We start from the raw sequence: 21,556 nt of genomic DNA on the forward strand, positions 1-21,556 counted from the left end.
CAGGATAAATGCAAGTGTTCTTATTTATAGAAGTGTACTTATTAACTATAAAAGTATAAATGGCAGAACAGTTCTGGGCAAACTTATTGCCATAATGGTATTATTCACTTACACTCAAATGCTTGAATACAATAAACAAATTAGTGTTAATTTTTGTAATTTTTATGAACAACTTAAATACATCAGTAAATGTTCAAGTTATGTAGAAACTGTAACCAGCATTTTTGTTCATCCTGTTTTTAGGTTTCATATGAGGCATGGCAGTTTCGTACAAGTTCATGTTACTTGGTTATTGAAAAACTTAGAGAAGTATGAAAAAAGTATGTCACTTATGAATATTAACATCACTTAATATCTGTTTAGATATTTCAGACATGGTCAAGTATTAGTGGGAGTTTTGTTACCTGTCAAGAAAACCTTAAAGTAATGCATTTCAATAGTCTGTATTTAGGATGGTTCTGCAGATATTAAAGAAAACATAAATGCATGAAAGTTTACAGCTAGAGGCATCACTAGACTGATCTTATAGAAACACTAGAAGGCATTAGTAGTTTTTAGAAAATGTGCTTCTGAACTTTAATTGATACCCTATGAAACAATTTGTATTCCCCTATTATTGTTTTTGTGCTAACAGTTCAGAGGTATGGTGAGTGAGAAGTGAGAACTGAATTTGTATTCCCCCATTATTGGCTTTGTTGTTTGTCCATGTTTTTTGTGTTGAGGTTAAGAGCTATGCTGAGAAGTGAGAAATTAATTCACTAAATGATGGCTATTAAGTTTCAGTCTTCCTATTTTTCAGGCAGCTGCTGATGTGGGATAGTGGTATGTTGTTCTGAATGTAGTGCATAGAGTCCTGGGTTCAAAACCTGCCAGTGAAATGCATGATGGTAGCACAACATTTTATTCTAGCAACTTTACAAAATTATACAAGCAATGTTTAAAATGTGTCCCTGGTTTTTGACCTTTTGTCCCCCTCCCCGCCAAAAAAAAAATGAAATTGAAAATAAGTGCGAAACGCTGTGCAAGATGCCTATGGCTTACACTACTGTCATTCTATTTATAGTGTGGGTGTGGAAGCAGACTTTTATGATGGAAAAGTTCTGAATTGGGCAGTTTTGTCATTATTGGTTCATGTGTTTTGTTTCATTGCCTACAGTACAGATTAATGGTAAAATGTTCAAACAAATTTTTTTTTTCAATAATAAATTTTTATTGTTAAATATTTTCCATACACAATAGAAATCAAACACAAATTTAGCAAAAAAAAAAACAAACTACTAACACAAATCACTACTACTACCATCAACCCCCCCCCCAAAAAAAAAACATATATACAATATCTACATAAAATGCTTCCATATGAAAGTTGACATTATTCCAAGAAAAAGAAAGACCATAGAAATAATTTGAGTCAATACAGATAATACACAGTTCAGATACAAAATTCCCTCCAAATATATAACTAATACTTAATACATTCACAATAACAGTATTATGCTAGTATAATATTAAAAACCTGTTCCCAGATTTTTGGGTTATTAATATTTTTGTTATTTTGCTTCAAGAGTAATTTATGTGCTAATATATGCCTTATCGCCACAAGTTTAAAATTATCCCATGATGCCTTATCTGGTCCTAGCCAATTCGTAGCTATATAAAGCTTCATCAACAAAAAGATATTTATACATATAATAGTTTGAGATCTAGAGAGTTCTTTCGGAGGAATATGTAGAATCATAAATTCCCATGACAACGTTGTACTTTGGTAACCCATCTTCTGAAGTTGTATTCTAAGAGAGTTCCAAAGTTTATATATACATTTGCAGCTCCAGAACATATGAAGATCAGCCGTTTGATTAATGCAATATGGACAAATTGGAGAATTTCTAGGATTAAATTTATGTAAACTCAGATGTGTATAATATGCATTATTCCAGATCATCAACTGCGTATACATCAATTTTTGGAAGGAAACAGCTTTTATGGTCAAATCAATCACTTTTAACATATGATTATTGTCTGTTACTGTCATTTTATTTCCCCAATACCCTGATAACAGAATTTTATCCTGAAATTTCAAGTCTTTAATTAATTTATTTGTTGTTGTTTTAAATTTGACCTCTTGTTGGAGAGCTTGCCACAGATCAGAGCATTTACCCACAATCCCATCTTCAGGTTTAAAGTTTTCAAAATAACTTAGAGAAAGTTCTCTGATTTGTCTCATTATAACAATATAATTCTTAGGTAGATTCAATTCCTGTCTAATTTGAGAAGCTGATAAATTAAGGTTATTAAATACGTCGATCAGAGTTAAATTAACTATTAAAGGGAATTTACTAAGATCAATTAACTGATTATTCAGTTTCAAATTGGGATTCCTATGAAAGGGTTGGAAAACCATCATATATTGCAACAAATCTAATGATTGAAATAGATTTTGTAAAGATATCACATATGTTTTAATGTGTTCCATAATCCCATACTCTTTCAAAATATTTTTTCCTAAAAAGGGTATTGCTTTGGGATTTATATTCTGATCTAAAATATACTTGTAATTCAAGACCACCCAAGTTGGTATCCATTTAGTACTAGTTACATCTTAATTAGCAATTCTTAAAATCCTATTGGAGTTCACAATTAGATAGTATACTTCAAAATTCGGTAACTCAAGTCCTCCTCTGTTTTTTGGGGTCATTAATTTATCATACGATATTCTAGTTTTTTTTGGCTCCAAAATAAATTTAGCTAGTTCTTTATGAATTTGTTTAAAAAATGTCTTCGAAATTGATACTTGAGCAGACCTAAAAATATACAGTAATCGTGGTAATATATTCATTTTCACAATTGACACTTTTGCTAATACTGGTAATTGTAGATTTTTCCATCTGTCACAGTCAGATACTATTTGTTCCCAAACTAGTTTAATATTATTACTATAGAAGTCTTTATTATCCGTAGAGAAACCAATACCCAAATATTTGATATTTTCTTTAGATGTTACCTTCCCCACCAAGGGCAATAACGAAAAAGGTTTAGGAGTTCTTAACGGGAAAATACTAGTTTTTTCCAAGTTAATTTTGTAATTAGAGACTTCTGAAAATTCGTTTATAGCCTTTAATAGCTTCTCAGTATCAGAAATTGGGGATGTACAGTAAATGATGAGATCATCAGCAACTGCTGACATTAATAATTTGTTTTTATAAATTATTGGGGCATTATGATACAGATTTTGCTTAATATATAAAAATAAAGGTTCAAGATAAAGGTTAAACAATAAAGGGGACAAAGGGCAACCCTGATGTGTACCATTTTTAATCTGTATTCTTTTAGAAAAACTTCTATTAATATATAGTGTAGTATACGGATTGCTATATAATACTTGTAACATCTGAACAAATTCCTGGGATATATTAAAATATGGTAACACATCAAACAAAAAGTTTATATCCACCCTATCAAATGCTTTCTGTGCATCTATTATAAGGGCATAAATATTAAGGTTATTCTGTTTAGCATAAGCTATCATATTGTGCAGTGTAAGTGTGTTATCACTAGTTTGTCTAGTTGCCATAAATCCAGCCTGTTCCTTAGAAATTAGATAAATCATGATTTTTTTAATCTAGATGCTATAATAGAGGTTAAAATTTTAATATCCACATTTATTAATGATATTGGTCTATAATTGTCTGGGTTTTGGGGATCTGAATTAGCTTTATGAATAAAGATTGTTTTCGACGCATTAAGATGAGGATCATTAATTTTGTTTCTGATTATATAGTTAAATACAAAAGAAAGTATTTTACCAAAACTATCAGCAAACTCTTTATAAAATTCGACTGTCAGACCATCAGGACCTGGTGACTTATGTGATTTCATATGTTGAATGGTATTTACTACTTCTTCTTCAGATATAGGTTTAGTCAGATCATTTTGGACACTTTCTTCTAATTTTGGAAAGTTAATTGCTTGCAAAAATCTTTTATTATGTTTAGGTAAAGACCCATCCTTTTGGCCCTCATATGTCTTGGTTTAAATCTTTTCAAAAATATCAATAATATCCTCAGTTTTAGAATATAATGTATTATTAAATTGTATTTCCGATATATGTATAGTTGTTTTTGATTGATTAATGATCCTTGCCAATGCTCTTGATGGTATTTGAACATTATTGACATACCTCACTAAAATCCTATGCTCCTGGAATGTCAGTCTACTATTCTGAAGTAAGAAGAGATCCCTTTGACATTTAAACATTTCCATCTCTGTTTGGGCATTAAAGTTCTGAATCAATTGTTGATCAAGTAACTTTAATTTTGTTTCTAATTTTTGAATATCACTGCTTTGAATTTTCTTATAGTACGAAGCTTTTTGCAAAATGAACCCTCTAATTTGAGTTTTAACTGTCGCCCATTCGATATCAGGAGTATGCTGTTGATGCTTTAACCTATCCATTAAGTCTTTCAAGTATTTTGCAATTTCATCTATTATATCCTTCTTATTCAAGAGATTTGGATTAAGTGACCAATTATAACCTCCCTGTCACCTTGTATCCTTTAAATCTTTAGCAAAACTTAACAAAATTTTTGAGTGATCTGATAGATAATGAGTATGTATAACAACTACAGGTTCTAAGTTAATTAATGATTTTGATATCAAGAAGAAATCTATTCTAGACCACATTTTATGGCATGGTGAATAAAAGGTATACTTATTTGTGTTATTAATATTATTTGAATAATGAAAGGGATCATATAATTGAAAATCTTCCTTAAAATCATTCAATGCTAATCCAGCCTGCTTATTAAATGCTCTTTGTGGACAAGATCTATCCAATTTCGGATTTTGGTAAGTATTCCAGTCCCCACCCACAATAAAGTAATAACCATCATATTGTGTTAAGATTGAATATAATGATGTTATAAAGCTTTGTTGGTCATTGCAGGGTGCATAGATATTTAGAAGTATAATAGGCTTATCAAATGCACTGTTCAATAGAATAACATAACACCATCGCCCATTTTTACCTGCTTTAGAATCTAGAATCTTGACTTTGTATTGATTCTTAATAATTATAGCTACCCCAGCACTGTTTGTCTTACCTTCTGATGCCACTACTTCTCTGATCCAGTTCTTTTTTTTAATATCAGCCCATTGGTCATTCATTAAATGTGTTTCTTGCAGAAATACAAACAATGCTTTGTCCTGTAACAATATGTGTAGCAATAGTTTCCTCTTCTTTAAGTTCTGGAGCCCTTTAATGTTCTATGAGTCTAACTCCGACATACACAGGTCTATCTGCACAATGATAGTTTAAGAGGGAAAACATAAAATAGATATGTACTAACTGCATAATATACATAATCTGGAAGCATTTTCTACATCCCGTCCCAAACCAGTGCTTACCCACTTTACACCCGGACCAGGACATATATAGGTCTTGTATGACACAAAATATGAGAAGGGTTAAACAAACAAACACATTTAAAAGCATCATATAATAAAATTTAAAACATTTCCTAGACTTACAATCTATATATTCTAACTTAACTACGACAAAGTTTATACTAAACATTCCCTAACAAACACTGCCATTGATCTACAGCTTTTGATTTAACTATTATTTAAACAAATCTAATTTATAAGGTATTATTACCATTAAAATGAAAATTTTAATAAGTTGATTAGCTATTTATTCCTAACCCAAATACATCATTTGTTTCAGTCATTATATATATACCACTTTTAGAGAGAAGAAGAAAAAAAATCCATACTACATTATAATCCTATACCAAAACACAATACCTCTAACTACTAACACCTATAATTATATAATTGAACTATCAGAGTTTTGTGTTTACATATTTCAGTTTCTAACTAAAATAACATTAATTATCAGATTTAAACAACACAGTAATGACTATCTTAACAGTTATATTCATATAAACATTACTAAACCCTGCACCCTCTGTAACTAGTATAAAATCAAGATTTTATTCAAAGCTAAAAGAAAAAGCAAAAAATATGTTATTATGTGCTTAAAGTACATACTATAATGTTATTCACTTTTAAAAAGAACATTAATGTATTATATCAGTTCTCCTTGGTTTTTCAAGCCTGGAAACCATGTATAATACTTGCGACGGGGGACCGCTTTAACAGCCGGACCACAGGAAGTGTCACATCGAAATCCACACCCTCAGCTGCATTCTAGGCATTTCCTGTTTTCCACTCAACGAAAACAGTTCGTAGAGACCATAAATGTTCGGAAAACGGCCAAAGGAACCTCGGACTATCTAAAACAAACAGTTTTATTGCTTTTACAGAGGCCTAAAAGATTTAAGAAGAAAACAAAGGATTACCCAGACCTCGAAGCACAGTACACAATAGATCCGACCTCAGGAGCATGTCAGTCCCAACGAAAGTTTATTTCAAGCCTCTGATGCAGGTAAACCTTTAAAAACTTTTAGAAACAGGTTTTTTTGCCTCATGTTTGGTAGAAACAGAGTATTTAGTTCCATCCATTATAAATGTAAGCACATTAGGGTATTTAATTTGGAATTTAATTTGTTTGTCAATAAGAAATTTACAGTATGCAGATAAAGACTGTCTAGCTTGCCTGACTTGCAGAGGTAAATCCTGAGCCAGAGATATTTTATTATTTTTCCACATAACATAGCCACCACTTTTTTTTGCAGTAAAAAGTATTTTGCTGACATCCTGGAAGTTCAATATTTTAACATACACAGGTCTAGGAGTATTAGATGCTTGTACCTCTCTCAGAGCTCTGTGTGCTCTTTCAATAACAATTTGTTTCACCCCATCAGAATCATTTAACAGCATTTCAAATATTTGTGTTATAGTTGGAATTAGCTCAGTATACTGAATGTATTCAGGGATCCCTCTAATAATGATGTTATTTCTCCTAGACCTTGCTTCTAAGTCAGTAATTTTGCTTTGCATGGCTTGTATATCCACATCATGTACATTTGTTTTTTTTTTTCCAGCAAAACTACTTTGTCCTCAGTTTCAGAAATTCGGGTCTCTGTCTTATCCATTCTCTCAATCAACTGATTACATAAAATTCCAAAAGTTTGTATTTGAGAAGTCAATTCTTTTAGGGCTTCTTGTATAGGTAACAAAGCATGTTTGATATCTTCCATGTTCAGTGGTTGATCAGTTTTAGATCTAGTCCCTGGCTTCTGATGTTCCTGTTGTCTAGTAATTCTTTGTTTTTTAGCAATCACATCTTTTTCTGGTGACTGTAATTCCGAGAGCTTTGTTTTAGTAGTACTTGTTTCCATGTTTTTTTCTTCTTGTGACATTTTTCCCAAAACAGAGAGGTAAAGTAAAGAAAGCACATGGTCCTTTGTTTGCTTCTCTCTTCAGAGCTAGCTAATCCCTTGTAATCCTGTTAGATAAATACTTTTTTCCACGTTTTTTTTCCTGTTGCAGATTAATTAAGTGTAGTTGTATTTTTTTTTATCGTTAATTTGATGTTAAAATGTCTTGGTATCGACTCAGGGTTTAGATTTTTCTCAGGTTAAATGAAGAGCTGCAGCTCAGCAGTGTTTACAGAATGGCAGCCATCTTTGAATCCTCAAACAAATTTAAAATGCGCTCTAACATGTGTGTTGTATTATACAAATAATATAATTTAATAAAGTCAGGAAGGTGTATAAAGAAAAGAACACATGTATGTTATCTTGTTTTGTGTGCAAGGGGCCAATGATTTGAAAACAGCCCAAAGGTAATCTTTATCCACCACTGGCCAGATGCATTTTCTTTGGATGTGGTGTGGATTTCAATGCTGTTTCAATGAATGTGAGTTTCAAGGGCAAAGTTTAATGTCAAGCCTATTTTCATTGTGAGACAGTATTGTTTTGTTTACCAGATGATGTCTTTTAGTGTTTCTGCATTGTTATGCTGTAAAATGTAAAAATAAAATTCAAATAATTGTAGAAGTAAAGCAGTATGCATACATTAGTGTTTATGGTAAATGGGGCAAAATAGCCAGGTAACAGGACATGAATGGCTGCAGGGGGACTCTGGTCTGGTGCCATGTTTTGGTTGTCTGTTCTTCAATTTGCATTCGAAAGTTGGTATCCCACAATTCCATTGGAGTGGGTGGGGTTACATAATTATGTATGCAAATTAGATGTTAATCAGCGTACAGATTTGTACCTATTTTTCATGGGCCTTGTCCAGATTTTTGATGTTTCCAGGTTGAGAGGTATGGCAACAGGATATATAGAAACAGGAACCGTTGTCTGTGCTTCAAGCATTACTTTATCCTGGTTGTGTTCCAGGTTTTGTAGAATACATTTATGACAAGGCATGCAAAAAGCAAGATTTAAATCATTACAAATGGCACATTTCTGAGTATTTTGTGACACCTTTGTCTTATGCACATACCAAGCAAAGGTTGCAATCCATTTGCATAATGCAGGGTTGTCCGTTTTCCCCAACAAAGCAAGTGCTAATATGCTGATCATACCATGTCTGTAAATAATTCCATACATCTACATATGATTCAAATACATCAACAATAAAGGATTTGGTGCACCACTTGGCATTTTCATGAATTGCATTCATTGTTAATAGAAAAACAGAAGAAAATATTTACCACAAATGTTCAGGACAAGGTGGCCAGTCTTGACAAGAATATCAATCGTGGGAGGATTTTCTGCTGTCTTTCACTAGATGCTAGTAAGACCTGCTCTCCGTATCGCACCAACTGTCTGAAGAATAATTACCGTACTGCACTGTACTGTGCCACAGTGTTTTTGCCCACCAGTCAATGGACAAAGTTTTAGAAAAGAAGAGTCGACTCAAAAAAAGAAATAAACTGCGCAGGAATGTCGCAAATGTGAGAGACACCTCTGCAGGTCACCTCCCCGGTTGTTTTGACTGGACTGGTCTCACCACTGTAAAATTAAAGTTGTACTACACTATTTAGGTAGTCTGTAACTTTACTCAATGAAAACACAGAGTCAGTTTTGCTGTTAAGACATTTGTTTACTCTGCATACGAAGTAGACATCTAGTTTAACAATGAAAGATATACACAAATAACAAAGCCATACTTCAGCTTAAAGCATGAGATCTGTAAGGACAGGAAAATTAAAGTCTCTGATACAAAAGAAAAAGTCCCAAACTTTATAGTGTCTTTTCTGCCTGCATCAGCAGTTTAGAGAATTTGCCAGAATAATGTCTTTCTTTTGAAGATGGTCTGATGACAGTTTGTTTTCCATATTTCAAACATTCTCTTCCTGAAGGATGACTCCTCTGCCTTGCTCTTATCTTGCATGTCCTGTTGATGAGACACAGCTGCAGACAAGAGTTCGCCTTGACCTACTTGTAGAAAATAAATTTCACAAACTGCATAGTTTATAAAATATAAAATACTTTACTTCTGACTCCTAATAACAATGAATGCCAAGCTATATGTTTTTGCCAAGAGTTCAAACAAAGTGCACGCTAAACTCTGAAATGCAGGATATTTATTTTACATTTTCAGAATAAAATCCAGTTTTAACCTGTTCATTACTCTCACAACCATTTGTTTGGCCCTGTGTCCCTGGTTTGTATCTGCTGGTTCACCAATTGTTCTGATCTCCAGACAGGTGGAAAATCCTGATTACTGTTAGTCTGATGTAATTCTGTGTTGGGGTATTCAGTGTCCACTAACCTTATTTAGTTCCTCCCCTGACCTTCCAATGGGGCTTTTTTATTAATATAGATTTTCCCTATTGTTCTTATCATTACCATCATCAGATGAAAAATCGTTAGCTTTCTAATCTAGATATGATGCCATTCACATTGGCCTTGACTTCAGAGAAGTAAATACCAAAAAGAAGTGGTCCTAGGGCCAATTCCTGGGCTCCGCTTTTGACTTGCCTCTTCATACAGGTTGACTTCCCAAGTCTAACTTCCTGGGTCCTGTCTGAGTCATTTGGCTATACACTGTGTGAAGTAAGGGTCTGTACCTAACCTCTTGCGTTTGTCAACAATGCCCAAGTGGAGTATTATGTCAAATGAATTGGCCAGTTCAAGGTAGGTTGTGTGAAGCATTTTGCCTTCATCTGTTGCTTTGGTGACCTTCTCAAAGAAGTCCACCAGGTTGAGTAGGCATGGCCTGCACTTAACAAAACAAAACCAAATTGTGCAGGGTCCAGTGTGTGGATGTGTACTACATCATTATCGATCATTTCCAGGATAATTTTTCCATGGCTTTGCTATGAGACTAGTGTGACTTATGGGTCTATACTTTCCATTTTGCAGAGGGATGACTGTCACTATTCTCCATTCATTGGCATAAATCCTGTTTGGAGGCTACAGTTAAATAGCAAATTCCATAGGGCCAGATACATTATGTTTCATGCTATTTAGAAGACATCCTGGGATATTATCTAGGCCCAGAGATGTAGTGTTCATGCCTTAGATAGAGCTTTAAGGATCTGTTCCCTACTGTTAGCAGCAGGAGTTATATTTGATGATATTTCCAGTGGGAAGGTTGAGAGGGAGAGGGGGTATAGTTGGAGCCGAATGTGATGGCCAGTAAGTTTGCTATATCTTCTGGTTGAGTATGGGTGGCTCCGTTTACAATGAGCTCTGCACACAATTGTGTATTGCCCTTGAGGTTACAGACATAGCTAACGAATGCCTTGTGGTTGCCCTTGGTCTGGGGAGCCAAATTTACATCAAATTTGGCTTTGGTATACTTTATTTGTCCTCTGAGTTGTTCATTTAGTTTGATGAGGGTGCTTTTATCCTGATGAGAACTGCACCTCCTAATTTTTGCCATAATTTTCTTCCTTCTGTTATACAGCCTATTGATGTTGTGATTCCATCAAGAACATGTTTTTTGAGTTAGTTCTGTACTTCTTCCTGATGGATACAACTACTTCTATGCAGCTATTAACATGCTTGTATAGGGTTTCTGTGAACAGTTCTGCACAGGCAGCAGTGATCTCAGGGTTTATGGGGGCTTGAAATTTTGCCAGGTTATCACTTAATAGCAGGAAGTTAACCTTTGAATAGTTTCTAAATACTACAAGGTTAGCTATGGGTCCATGTTTTATTTTTACTTCAAAGGAGACCATTATGTGGTCTGACTTTACCAGGAAAACCATTATACCAGGAGGTATGCAGCATATTAATGAGTACCAGTTCTGGTATGGTTGGATCCCTGGTTGCTGTACTGACAATTTGGTCCAGGGAGTTTGAGTTTGCAAAATCCATGGATCTCTGTGCCTATACATTTGGTGTCATATAGGATTCCAGGTTAATAGGGGGCAATTAAAGTCACCCGTGAATATGGTATTGGGTTGGATAGTGAGTGTTTCCAATAAGTTTTAATATATAGTATGGGTTTCCTAGGTCATAGAGGGGGGACCTATAGCTTGCAAGCAAGTGGCGTTGGATTTTGCCTATGGTGATATGAACATGGAGAGGCTGAAATGCATTGTCCTGTTTGACTAGCCTGAAGATTTATTTATTTCTGATGTAAACTGAGACACTTCTACCTTATTTATTTCTGATGTAAATTGAGACACTTACACTTTATTTATTTCTGATATAAATTGAAACACTTCCACCTTATTTATTTATGATGTAAATTGAGACACTTCCACTGTTAGTCCCTGCCTGTGAAGTAGCTGGTCTAAATGTGTGGAAGGCATTATAACGTTGCACTGTCTGTGTGTTCTCCATGGCTTTAAACCATGTCTCAGTGACCACACGGACATCAGCCTTCTCTAGGGTAAAGAGAGCTTTTAGGGAGTGGAGTTTTTTTATTTAGACTCCTAGCACTGAGCAGCAATACCCTTAGATTTTCTTGGCTTTGATTTGTTATATTGGAAGTACTTTCAGTTTGGCATTCCCTAAAAAGGGCACTATGGGGGAAGATGATATTTTAGCTAATATTCAAATGCCTACAGGGGAGAGGCACACACCATCCATGGCAAACCAGCATGGTCTGTTGACCATCTCCTTCCATCCTGACAAATATTGCACTCCCTCAGAATAACAGCAGAAACTAAGACAATTATTAAAGTCAGTCCTCTTTCATTCATATTGTGGCATCATCCAAGGAGAAGGTAAAATCCTGCTTAATGCCAGGCTCATAGCAGCCTGGACATATTCATGGAACTCTGTGATGTTTCTCCTAATATAGTGTGAGGAGGCATTTCTCAGGACATTTACACCCAGATGGACTATGACTGAGCCATACTGGTACTTGTGGTCCAATGACCCACATGCGTGTGCAATGTGGTGGATCCTAGACCCTGATAAGCAACTGACCATGACTTTCTCCTTGCTCAGCCTTTCACTTTTTCTTTCGCTCCTTCTCTTTTTCTTTTGATGACTTCCTGGACTTCTGCATTCCACTACCACCTTTTCTTATGGATTTTATTTCTGTTCTGTTGTTTTCACAAACATTTTGTGGTATTGCCACTCTTCTTTGACTCCAACTGTTTTCTCTTCTTCTTGAGATGCCAGAGTCCTTAGTATTTTCTAGAATCCTCCTTCTTGCATTTTAGTCAATTTCCAGATCTATAGACTAGATTCAGAGCCATCTCTTACCACTGATTTAGCAGATCGTGGCCACCAGTGGTTTATGCTGCAGGCCAACTGTTTCCATAGAGATACTTTACAATCTCTGATTATACCACAATACACTTTCCTTAGGAGGATGTCTAACTGAGTTCCATGCTGACCACTATTATACGGGATCTTGTGACTGTCTCTGTTGGTGAACCATGTGTTGGTCAAAATCAAACCATTTCCTAGACAGAAGTTTAGAATCACCTCTATTTTATTCCTGTTGCCCCACCTTGGCAGGCTATGGTGGCATGTGGAGAGGAAATTGAGTTGTTGTGTGACACCTATCCATTAGGAAATGTGTGTCCCTTATTTTGGCTATGTTGTCTGGATTATTTGGATAATGAATCTTATGCCTTCTGTCAGTAATATAGTAACAAGGAATGTGAAAAACAACATCTGTGTCTTACATAAATTACTTGTTTCATATTCAGTGGTACCTGGTAATAGTGTTAGTGATAGATAAATGCCACTATTAGCATTCATTTATTCATTTATATGTTGGTTTGAATGTACTGAACAGAGTGTAGCCTTGTTCAAAAGGACCTATATCATGTACTGGCCAGAGTGTAGCCCTGTCCAAAAGGACCTATATCATGTACTGACCAGAGTGTAGCCTTGTCCAAAAGGACCTATATCATGTACTGGCCAGAGTGTAGCCCTGTCCAAAAGGACCTATATCATGTACTGACCAGAGTGTAGCCTTGTCCAGAAGGACCTATATCATGTACTGACCAGGGTGTAGCCTTGTCCAAAGGACCTATATCATGTACTGACCAGAGTGTAGCCTTGTTCAAAAGGTCCTATATCATGTACTGGCCAGAGTGTAGTTTTGTCCAAAAGGACCTTTATCATGTACTGACCAGAGTGTAGCCTTGTCCAAAAGGACCTATATCATGCACTGGCCAGAGTGTAGCCTTGTCCAAAAGGACCTATATCATGTACTGGCCAGAGTGTAACCTTGTCCAAAAGGACCTATATCAAGTACTGGCCAGAGTGGAGCCTTGTGCAAAAGGACCTATATCATGTACCGACCAGAGTGTAGCCTTGTCCAAAAGGACATATATCATGTACTGATCAGAGTGTAGCCTTATCCAAAAGGACCTATATCATGTACTGGCAAGAGTGTAGCCTTGTCCAAAAGGACCTATATCATGTACTGACCAGAGTGTAGCCTTGTCCAAAAGGACCTATATCATGTACTGGCCAGAGTGTAGCCTTGTCCAAAAGGACCTATATCCTGCTCACGCAGCAATAATAGAATAAATATTTAAAACAAATGCAGAAGTACAATGTAAGGCTGCAGCACAAGACAAGTTACAGTCATAATATACGATACAGACCAGTAAGAGGTGTCCATACATTTACAGAGTATGACTGTGCAAACAGTACAGCATGAGGTATTTACAATGTGTAAGTATATACAATGCATTAGTTATAATAAGTCAGCATTCACCTAAACAAAACCTTTTATATTTACAGCTATACATCTGACAACAGTTACTGCTTTTTTTTTCTTTTGTGTTAATTAGACACAATCTTTTCATAGGTGATACAGGCATACTTTTCCCTTAAGTGACTTATTCTGAATCAAGTGGCATATAAGTGGAGGTTATCAGAATCGATCTCAAGACTGTAAGATCAAGCTCATAATTGCTCTTAGCCATGACCTTCTGTACTAAATTTCCACAACTGTGTAATCACTTATCACTCTCATTAGAAATTTCACCTTCAACACATGGGACACAGTCATAGCAGCAGGTAGCAATGCTCTTTTGTGCAGCTGTTCTAAAGCCTGGGAGGCAACCTTCACTGCAAACAGACCTTGGGGCCTGTAGTTGAAATATAATATAGAAAGAAGTAAGACACTGCATAGTCATGTGAGCTCTACCTGTTGATATCACCAGTTCTCACCTTAGAAATATGAAGTAAATTAATGCTGTAGATGTCATATTAGCTTTAATTATGTATAAAGAGCAATACCCTTCCTTATGTTAAAATTATTTACTATTTTATTCTACTACAGCAGGATAAATGCACTCTCATCAAACTAAACAAATGACTCAGAGGAAAAATAAAGTCTACCAAAGCCAAACGAGGTAAGTTTGGTCTTCCAGGCCAAGGACAACCACATAACATTCTTTAGCTGTGTTCACAACCTCAAAGGCAATACACAATTGTGTGCAGAGCTCATTGTAAATGAAGCCACCTATACTGAGCCAGAAGAAATAGCAAAGCTCCTGGCTCATAAATTCAGGTCCAAATTTACCCCCCCAACCTTACCTCAGGAAATATCATCAAATATACCCCCCCTTCTATCACTGGAGAGCAGGTCCTTAATGCTCTCTCTAAGATCAAGAACACTGCATCAATAGCCCCAGACAATATCCCAGGATGCCTTCAAAATGGCATGAAACATGACGTATCAGGGCCTCTGGAATTACTATTTAACTGTAGCCTCCAAACAGGCTTCGTGCCTCATGAATGGAGAAAGGCAACAGTCATCCCTCTGCACAAAGGTGTGTCATCTACAGACCATGGAAACTACAAACCCATAAGTTTCACTAGTCTTATATGTAAAGCCATGAAAAGAATTATCATGGAGATGATCAACAGACATACAGTAAACCTTCAGACAATGGACTCAAACCATTTTGGTTTCATCAAGGAGAGACCATGCCTACTCAACTTGGTGGACTTCTTTGAGAAGGTCATCGAAGCAATGAATAAGTGCAAAATCATTCACACTGCCTACCTTAACCTGGCCAAGCCATTTGACACAGTACACCACTCAGACATTGTTGACAAACTCAGCAGGTTAGGTACAAACCCATATGTCACCCGCTGGATAGCCAACTGGATCATAGACAGGACCCAGAAAGTTAGAACTCAAGGCCAATTTCAGTGGTCTCTGGTGAACTAAAATTTGCAGATGATTGCAAATTAGGAGCTGTCATTGAATCTCACACTGACACAAATGTTCTCCAGGAGGGGCTGACACAGACAAATAATTGGTGTCAGAGCCATGGACTAAAACTAAATCCCAAGAAATGCATAATAGTATCTTTTAGGAAGTCATTCATCCCTGGCAATTATCATATTGACAACACACCCCTTAGAGTTGATCCAGAAGTCAGGGACTTAGGGATACACATAAATAGTAATCTAGCCTTTGTTCATCACATGTGTACAGTGGTGAGAAAATTGTTCTATACTGCACAACGTATAAACAAAAGTATGGCGTCTAAGTCCAAGGAAGTCATTGTTCCACTGTATTCAGCATTCGTCAGACCTATCACTGAGTACAGTGCACCCTTTTGTATATATCTAAACAGTCATATCCACAACTGGAATGTCCACAGAGGTTCCTCACTAAAAAAATTACAGGGCATAAGTAATATGTCCTATGCAGACTGCCGTAAGGCCCTATCCCTGTATTCTGTCTCCTACAGGCTTTTGAGGGGAGATCTATGTCTGGCATACAGAGCTTTGTCAGACGCCACTCTGATGGACCTCCTGCATATCCACAAAACAAACAGTACCAGAATTACCCATTCTAAAGACTTAAACCTTGTCTGTGATATAAAAAGAACCTGCTACAGAGATAGGTATGTATCCCAGAGACTATCCCGTCTATGGAACAGGTTTCCCATCCATGGGAAGCAGAGTTCATTCCTAACCCAATTCAAGTGCAACTTGGATAATTGGATGGGAAAGTGAAATTCATCCCTGGTGTGGCACCTATATCTCTAATGGACACAGGTAACCTGTAAATAGTTCATCTCCCAGGCTCATGCTTACACTTATCAAGGGTATCAGAACTTGTCAGAGATTTGGGATGCATGGCTAGGCATAAAAAGGCACTCATGGTCATTAGCCTAGTAAACAGGGTAGGCTTTATTTATGGTGGTAGGATGGTAGGATAGATTAATAATGGTGGTAGGATAGATAATCTTACTGACCTTCATTACAGTTCACGGAAACCCAAGTCTCAACCCACAGATGCTTCCTCAACGACACCAGTTTTGGACAGTGTTTTTTTCTTTTTTTTTTTTTTGCTTTGTTTTATAAAATAGGTCTTTCTAGATTTTTCAGTATGTATTTTAACAATTTTTAAATAAGACAAAAGAGCAGGATAACTTGGATAAAAAAAAAACAACTTTATATGGACCAGTAAGATTAAACATAACTGTGCAACGTTAGACAAGTTAGACATGTTTCGGATACAGAATTTCAAATAACAGTGTAATAAAACATTTTAATTACCAAGAGCTGATGTGGCATATCAGATACTGTCTTGAAATATTCCATGTTTTGAAAGCAATGACTTTATCTTCAAGGTAAGCCAAAATTTCATGGGAATAGTGCAACTAGTTACAAACCACAACTTCAGAGCATCATAGTACTCATTACATGCTATGAGTTCACAGGAGTTAGGGTAGTAATTGCAAGCACTACTCCAGGGCATCATGATAATAATTACAAGCCATGACTTCACTTAACTTGTACTAATTAAAAGTCATGACTTCACTGGTACTAATTACAAGCCACTACTTCATTGGAACTGTGGTACTAATTACAAACCATGACGTCAATGGAACTGTGGCACTAATTACAAGCCATGACTTCATTGGAATTGGGGTAGTAATTACAAGCCACGACTTCATTGGAATTGTGAAACTAATTACAAGCCATGACTTTATGGGAATCATGGTACTAATTAAAATGATTGGTGGACAAGCTCTCCCACCTTGTGTTGTCAAACTCCTGCTTCCTTGAGGAACGCCTTCACCGTATCTTTGTATAGGATTCCTTTAACCACCATACGATTAGCAGTTATAACAAAACAATCTGCTCCTTTTAGAAGTCCAGTGTCAAATGTCCCAGCTCAGGGAACACTCCCAGTGTCCTGATGCCTGGGACTCATGTCAGATGTCCCAGCTCAGGGAACACTCCCAGTATCCTGATGCCTGGCACTCATGTCAGATGTCCCAGCTCAGGGAACACTCCCACTGTCTTAATGCCTGGCACTCATGTCAGATGTCCCAGCTCAGGGAACCCTCCCACTGTACCAATGCCTGGCACTCATTGTCTCACTGCCAGTAAAAGTATCCTCAGATAGAACATTGAATTTAGTCTTGCGATATTTATTTACTTATTTATTTGACATTTGTTAACCGGGTTAGTCTGACTGGGAAAGTATGCCATTTATAGCAGAGACTCGAGGAGAAAAGCTCCAGAAACAAAGTAAAAACAAATCATATACAAACACAGAATGCAGCAAAACACTGACAATAAAGTAAAGCTATGGAGTATATATTTTGGACAAACGTCTAAATAAAACACTTTTAATAATTGCAAAAATAAAGAGCATACAGTGGAGTAGTTGTCAGACTAACAATAATAGCAGGATTAACATATCCAAAGATTTAACACTTGCCGTCATGCCGGTATTTTGATGTTAAGGTAGTTTTTCAAAAGGATGAAAAAGATACAGGGGCAGGGATTACCCTAACATAGTATTAACAGATATAAAGGAGGGAAGAAAAAGATACTGGGGCTGGGGTTGCCCTAACATAGTATTAACAGATATAAAGGAGGGAAGAAAAAGATACTGGGGCAGGGGCTGCCCTAACATAGTATTAACATTTATAAAGGAGTGAAGAAAAAGATACTGGGGCAGGGGTTGCTGTAACATAGTAATAACAGATATAAAGGAGGGAAGAAAATGATACTGGGGCAGTGATTACCCTAACATAGTATTAACAGATATAAAGGAGTGAAGAAAAAGATACTGGGGCAGGGGCTGCCCTAACATAGTATTAACAGATATAAAGGAGTGAAGAAAAAGATACTGGGGCAGGGGTTGCTGTAACATAGTAATAACAGATATAAAGGAGGGAAGAAAATGATACTGGGGCAGTGATTACCCTAACATAGTATTAACAGATATAAAGGAGGGAAGAAAAAGATACTGTGTCAGGGGTTGCCCTAACATAGTATTAACAGATATAAAGGAGTGAAGAAAAAGATATTAGAGTAGGGATTGCACTAACATAGTATTAACAGATATAAAAGAGGGGAGAAAAAGATACTGGGGCAGGAGTTGCCCTAACATAGTATTAACAGATAAAAAGGAGGGAAGAAATATAAACTAGGGCAGGGGTTGCCCTAACATAGTATTAACAGATATAAAAGAGGGAATAAAGAGATACTGGGGCAGGGGATGCCCAAACATGGTATTAAGAGATATAAAGGAGGGAAGAAAAAATACTGGGGCAGGGGTTGCCCTAACATAGTATTAACAGATATAAAGGAGGGAAGAAAAAGATAATGGGAAAGGGTTACCCTAAGGTAGTAATAACAGATCTAAAGGAAGGAAGAATAAGATACTGAGGCAGGGGTTGCCCTAACAGTATTAACAGATATAAATGAGGGAAGAAAAAGATACTGAGGCAGGGGTTTCCCTAAGATAGTATAAACAGATATAAAGGAGGGGAGAAAAAGATACTGGGGCAGGGATTGCCCTTACAAAGTATTAACAGATAAAAAGGAGCGAAGAAAAAATACTGGGGCAGGGCTTGCCCTAACATAGTATTAACAGATATAAAGGAAGGAAGAGAAGATATTGGGGCAGGGGTTGCCCTAATATAGTATTAAGAGATATGAAGGAGGGAAGAAAAAGACACTGGAGCAGGGTTACCCTATGATAGTACTAACAAATATAAAAAATGGATGAAAAAGATACTGGGGCAGAGGTTGCCCTAACATAGTATTAACAGCTATAAAGCTAGTACTAATTTATCAGGTTGGGATGGTGGCCTAATGGTTAAAGTTTTTTGCTTTACAAACAGAAGGTGCAAGGTTTGCATCTCACAACGGATAATTGGTTAGGGTTAAAATGGCCCAAAAGGGCAGTTATCCAATTACTAATCTATGAACCTATGAACCTACAAAGGAGGGAAGAAAAAGATACTGGAGCAGGGGTTGCCCTAACATAGTATTAACACATATAAAAGAAGTATGAAAAAGATACTGGGGCAGGGTTTGCCCTAAGATAGTATTAACAGATATAAAGGAGGGAAGAAAAAGATACTGGGGCAGAGGTTGCCCTAACATAATATTAACAGATATAAAGGAGGGAAGAAAAGGATACTGTGTCAGGGATTTCCCTAACATAGTATTAACAGTTATAAGGAGGGAAGAAAAAGATACTGGGGCAGGGTTACCCTAAGATATTATTAACAGATATACAGGAGGGAAGAAAAAGATGCTGGGGCAGGGGTTACCCTAACAGATTATTAACAAATATAAAGGAGGGAATTAAAAGATACTGGGGCAGGGGTTGAACTAAAACAGAATTAACAGACATAAAGGAGGGAAGAAAATATGCTGGAGCACGGGTTGCCCTAACATAGTATTAACAGATATAAAGGAGTGAAGAAAAAATACTGGGGAAGGGATTGCCCTAACATAGTATTAATAGATATAAAGGAGGGAAGAAAAAGTTACTGGGGCAGGGATTGCCCTAAAATAGTATTAAGAAATATAAAGGAGGGAAGAAAAAGATACTGGGGCAGGGGTTGCCCTAACATAGTATTTACATATATAAAGGAGGGAAGAAAAAGGTACTGGGGCAGATGTTGCTCTAACATAACATTAACAGATATAAAGGAGGGCACAAAAAGATATTGGGGGAGGGGTTGCCCGAACATAGTATTAACAGATATAAAGGAGGGAAGAAAAGGATATTGGGGCAGGGGTTGCTTTAACATAGTATTATCAGATATAAAGGAGGGAAGTAAATATACTGGGGCAGGGGTTGCCCTAACATAGTATTAACAGATATAAAGGAGGGAAGAAAAAGATACTTGGGCAGGGGTTGCCCTAACATAGTATTAACAAATATAAAAGAAGGAAGAAAAATATACTGGGGCAGGGTGTGCCTTAACATAGTATTAACAGTTATAAAGGAGGGAAGAAAATGTTACTGGGGCAGGTGTTCCCCTAAAATAATATTAACAGATATAAAGGAGAGAAGAAAAAGATATTGGGGCAGTGGTTGCACTAATATAGTATTAACAGTTATAGAGGAGGAAAGAAAAAGATACTGGGGCAGGATTTGCCCTAACATAGTATTAACAGTAATAAAGAATGGAAGAAAAAATACTGGGTCAGGTGTTGCCCTAACATAGTATTAACATATATAAAAAAGGGAAGAAAGATATACTGGGTCAGGGATTTCCCTAACATAGTATTAACAGATAGAAAAGAGGGAAGCAAAAGATACTGGGGCAGGGGGTGCCCTAACATAGTATTAACAGATATAAAGGAGGGAAGAAAAAGATACTGGGGCAGGGGTTGCCCTTACATAGTATTAACAGATATAAAGGAGGGAAGAAAAAGATATTAGAACAGGGGTTGCCCAAATATAGTATTAACAGATATAAAAGATGGAAGAAATAGATACTGGGGCAGGGTTACCCTAAGATAGTATTAACACACATAAAGGAGGGAAGAAAAAAATACTGGGGCAGGGTTTGCCCTAACATAGTATTAACAGATATAAGGCTAGTACTAATTTATTGGGTTGGGATGGTAGCCTAATGGTTAAAGTGTTTGCCTAACAAACAGAAGTGCAGGGTTTGAGTCTCATAAGGGATAGTTGGCTAGGGTTCAAATGGCCCAAAACGGCAGTTAGCCTAGTACTAATCTATGAACATATGAACCTATAAAGGAGGAAAGAATAAGATACTGGGCAGGGGTTGCCCTAACATAGTATTAACACATATAAAAGAAGGAAGAAAAATATACTGGGGCAGGGTTTCCCCCTCAGATAGTATGAACAGATCTAAAGAAGGGAAGAAAAAGATACAGGAGCAGGGGTTGCCCTAAGAGAGAATTAACAGATATAAAGGAGGGACAAAAAAGACTCTGTGGCAGGGGTTGCTCTA

The sequence above is a fragment of the Protopterus annectens genome, chromosome 6.part0, assembly GCF_019279795.1.
Source record: "Protopterus annectens isolate FY-2018-M chromosome 6.part0, PAN1.0, whole genome shotgun sequence".
Classification (NCBI taxonomy): domain Eukaryota; kingdom Metazoa; phylum Chordata; order Ceratodontiformes; family Protopteridae; genus Protopterus; species Protopterus annectens.